This window comes from Mandrillus leucophaeus, unplaced genomic scaffold (assembly GCF_000951045.1).
Source record: "Mandrillus leucophaeus isolate KB7577 unplaced genomic scaffold, Mleu.le_1.0 Scaffold829, whole genome shotgun sequence".
Taxonomy (NCBI): domain Eukaryota; kingdom Metazoa; phylum Chordata; class Mammalia; order Primates; family Cercopithecidae; genus Mandrillus; species Mandrillus leucophaeus.
The window spans coordinates 691,120-696,080 of NW_012109019.1; positions in this window are offsets into that span (position 1 = coordinate 691,120).

The window sequence follows — 4,961 nt, forward strand, 5'->3', positions numbered from 1 at the left end:
TCAGCTATCCAGGCATTTATCAATTTTATTAATCTCAAGGAACCAACTTTTGGATATTTCATGGATTTTGCTTTTTCCACATATCAATATGCTCTGGAGTACTTCCATATTAGTGCATATAGATCTACCTCATTTATCTTCATTGCTGCCATAGTATTCCACATTACGGAGGTACCAGAATTTATTTAATCATAGGCATTCTTATTAATTTTTCTTTTTTTTTTTTTTGCTATTAGACTACTGAAGCAAACATCCTTTGATGTGTCTCTATGTGCACATGAGAAAGGTCAGACCCCCAGCAGTTAAATTCCTGGACGACAGAGTACATTGATTTTACATTTTAAAACAGATCTCCCAAACTGCTTTCCAAATGGCTGTGCCAATTTGCACTTCCACCAAATAGGTAGGGACATTCCCCACTGATCCATGGCCTTGCCAATATTTAGCAGCATCAGCCTTTTATATTGATGAGTGAATTGATCACTGATGAGTCTCAGCATCTTGCAGCTGTTTATGGCTTGAGGGTTTTCTCCTCTGAGAAGGCTTTTTTCATCTACTTTCTATTTTTTAAAATATATCGAAGATATTAAAGCCTTGGTTTCTTAACATGTTCAAATAGATTTCTAATCTGTTCCATATTTTGCAGTTTTATTGTGCCTTTTTTCACACGATGTCTTAGATTTTGATGTGGTTAAATTAATCACTCTTTTCCTTTATGGCCTGGCATTTGTGTCCCACTCAAGAAGGTCTTTTATTCTGGTTCTGAGAGTTCAATTAATGCTTATTAGTTAATCAGAATCTCTTGTCTCTGGAGGGCAGCTCTACCACTGAGTTCTACGATCCAGCCCCCAGGGCACCATGCTCCTCTTCCTCATTCCTCCATTCAACTATGTGGAGCTCTCAATTCCTCATGCCTTACTCTAGACTTTAATATCTGTCAATCCTCCCCCGACCCTACCCCACCCCATACACATCTTAAAAACAACTTGAAACCACAGAATACTAGAAGGGACTTCGGGAATTATCTAGTCTCAAACTCTCTCTCTTTTTTTTTTGGAGACAGGGTCTCACTCTGTTATCTAGCCTGGGGTACAGTGACATGATCACAGCTCACTGCAGCCTTGCCCTCCCTGGGCTCAAAGAATCCTCCCACCTCAGCCTCCCGAGTAGCTGGGGCCAAAGGCACATGCCATTACACCCAGCTAATTTTTTTACTTTTAGTAGAGATGGGGTCTTGCCATGTTGCCCAGGCTGGTCTCGAACTCCTGGGCTCAAGCGATACATCCATCTTTGCCTCCCAAACTGCTAGGATGACAGGCATGAGTCACTGCACCCAGCCCAAACTCTCATTTTTATAGATGAGGATTAAGAGATGTAGACCTTGCTGTCCAGTATGGTAGCTACTAGCCACATACGGCTTCTAAATTTTAACTTAATTAAAATTCAAAATTCAGTCACACTAGCCAAATTTCAGATGCTCACAACCACATGTAGCTAATGGCTACTGTATCGAGAGTGTGGGTCTAGAACATTTCCATCATTACAGAATGTTCTAGCGGACGGGGCTGCTCCAGAGCTCATTACTTAAAGGGTAGTCTGCTGATTGGCAGCAGGAACACAGGCGTAGCTAGGAGCTAGTTAGAAATAGAGATCTCAGGCTCTACCACAGACCAACAGAGTCAGAATCTATAATTTACCATGATCCACAGGAAGTCTGCATGCAGATTAGAGTCCAAGAAGCCCTAAAGTCATGTGATTTTTTTTTTTTTTTTGAAAAGTCACTACAGCTGATTTTCAGCCCCTTCCCTTGACCCAGCTACTACTTTCCCTTATCATCCTGTGTCCTTCTTATCTCCCTGCCACACTTGCTTTCTCAATATGTTTTATTACAGCATTTCTTTATAAATATTTACAGGCTGGACATGGTGGCTTATGCCTGTAAAATCCCAGCACTCTGGGAGGCCAGGAGTTTGAGACCGGCCTGGGCAACACAGTGAGACTTGTCTCTACCAAAACCAAAAACTATTTACAAAGCAGCCAGGCCACTGAAGCCCTCATAAAACATCCTCTTCTCCATGCCCTCACCCTCATTCTGGTTTGTAAGTGCTTGCTTGGCAGGCTTGTGATAAAGGCCCAGGCCCCTGTGATGGCTGTGGTATTGCTCAGCACTTTCCCTGGGGAACTGCTGTTGGAGGGCTGGAAATTAAAGCCAACATTGAACCCAGTGGGGCACCAGTCATCAACCAAGAGTATGGCACACTTGGTCTTGGTGGGACAATGGCAGCATTCAGTCTTTAGGCTACAACCCTGGGGCAGAACATGCAGAGCAAACTCTGTACTTGCTTTGTTCAGTGTCATATCTGGCCATCTGCCTGGAGAGTACAAAGCAGGTACCGGCAATCTCCAAAAGTAAGCACTGCTCAACCAGGTAACTGGTTAGTAGGTCACAAAAAGGAGTTAATTTGGAGGTAAGGGACCAAGCTGGCCTTAAAACTCTGAGAGGTCTGCTTTCAGGGCACCACCAAAGTTCAGGGAGGTAGTGATGGAGGAAGTCTGGTCCAAGCTGTGGTTCAAGTATGTGGGGCCCTTGGGGTATAGGTTGCAATGACATGTATTGGTCCATTGTCTCCCAAGAAGACACAGTCCAAGGGCTCCAGGGTGGCATAGTGGTCAGGATAGAGTTGCAGGGTTCCATCATTGCTGGCAACACCCAGGGGATAGGTGGATGGCCAATTCTAGCTTGGATTTCTTGCCATTGTCGAAGATGACTCTTCATCAGCAGCAAGGTGAAGCCTGGGCCAGAGCTACTCCCAGAGTTGAGGAAGATCATGAAGTCCTATAGTCCTATGCACTGCTTGTCAGTTTCTGCATAAACTCTAGCATTGGATCAATGATCTCTTTCTCTCTTTTTTTCTTTCTTTTCTTTTTTCGTGACTGTGCAGCAGGCTCCAGGTCCATAAAGACCAAAGTGTTGCAGGAGTTGCTGCAAAATCCTAGGGTTTTGTTACTGGACTCAGTACCACTGGGCTTAGACTGTGTTCCAGGCAGTAGGGTCTTCAACAAACACTCTGAGAGGTGTGATTGTAGGGGATCAGTTTCTGCAGACATACTACAAATGTCTGACAACATTCTTGTGGAAGCTAAAGTAACTTCATCTTGGATGCTAATCCACAATGTTGATTTCTGAGTAACCCCAGTTTTGGGAAGGCCTCCAAGTTTTCTACTTTATCTATTTTCCTTTTATAAGAGCATGTGACAGCTGTTCTTACATTGTTATAAAGAAATACGATTGGGTACGGTGGCTCACAGCTGTAATCCCACCACTTTGGGAGGCAGAGGAGGAAGGATCATTTGAGGTCACGAGTTCAAGACCAGCCTGGCCAACGTGGTAAAACCCTGTCTCTACTAAAAATACAAAAAATTAGCCCGGCGTGGCGGCAGGCACCTGTAATCCCAGTGACTCAGGAGGCTGAGGCAGGAGAATTGCTTGAACTTGGGAGGTGGAGGTTGCAGTGAGCCAAGATCACACCACTGCACTCCAGCCTGGGCAACAGAACAAAACTCCGTCTTAGGAAAAAAAAAAAAAAAAAAAAAAAAACAAAAAAACAAACAACAACAACAAACAAGAAATATCTGGGACTGGGTAATTTATAAAGAAAAGAAGTTTAATTGGCTCATGGTTCTGCAGGCTGGAGAGGTGCTGGTATCTGCTTGGCTTCTGGGAAGGCCACAGGGAGCATTTATTCATGGCGGAGGGCAAAGCCGGAGCAGGCATCTTACATGGCTAGAGCAGGAGCAAGAGAGTGAGGCGTAGGGGCCATATACTTTTAAACGACCAGATCTCACAGGAACTTACTATTGCAAGGACAGCATTAAGGGGATAGTGCCAAACCATTCACGAAAATTCACCCCCAGGATCTAATCACCACCCATCAAACCCCACCTTTAACTCCAGCCTAGACTGGAGTTGTGGAAGTCACAATTCAACATGAGATTTAGAGAGGACAACATCCAAATTATATCAGAGCACATACTTACCTACCTGCCCTTAAGTCAAAACAACCTTGGTCTGGGAGGGTAACAGCACAGAGATTTACCAGTCTTGCTGCTGTCCAAGACCATGCTTCTGTCCGTAAGTTCCCTAATAAATCACCTTTTACTGATAAGCTGGATTTGTCTGCTTCATTCTTTAGTTTCTCAGCTCCTTCTGCATTTGGAGGTCACTTTGCATATATGGCCCTCTCATAAAACAACCAGGAATTCCTATAAAAATGTTTTTTATATGTTCTGGTCTTCCCTAAAACATTTTATGAATTAGATCAAACACAATAAAAAATTTACTAGTTATTACTATGCCTAAGAGATTATAAGTGGCTTTCCCCCCTCTAAATTACAGAAGACACCATTCCTATCCTAGAGGACTTTCTCGTGTAGTTGGAAAGATACTCGATAATGTTTATTAAAAAGCTGTAACAATTACGCAAGGCCGAGAATCTGACAGCTAGATGGTCGATAAAGATACGTTTACAGTGGGGCTCAGAGGAGAGAAAAAGAGGGAGGAGAGTCAGGGAAGGAGAGCAATGAACTGAGTCTAAAATAAAGGTTAATGTATTCGCATAGGATCTATCAAAACAGGAGCCGTATTTCAACCAATTGTTTTCAAGCACCTAGAACAAAGTGAGCCCATAGTAGATACACATGAAACACAAATGAATGAGTAGTAGTGGGTGGTAGAATTACAAAAGCAGGTTGCACCTGATGGTTAAAAAGCTTGAAAACAGGTCAAGAAATACTTCTATTTAGGTTAGTCATTTCCCCTCAATAACTCTAACTACCTAAACATCGATTTTTTTTTTTTTTTTTTTTTGAAACGGAGTTTCCTTCTTGTTGCCCAGGCTGGAGTGCAGTGGCCTGATCTCGGCTCACCGCAACCTCCGCCTCCCGGGTTCAAGCGATTCTCC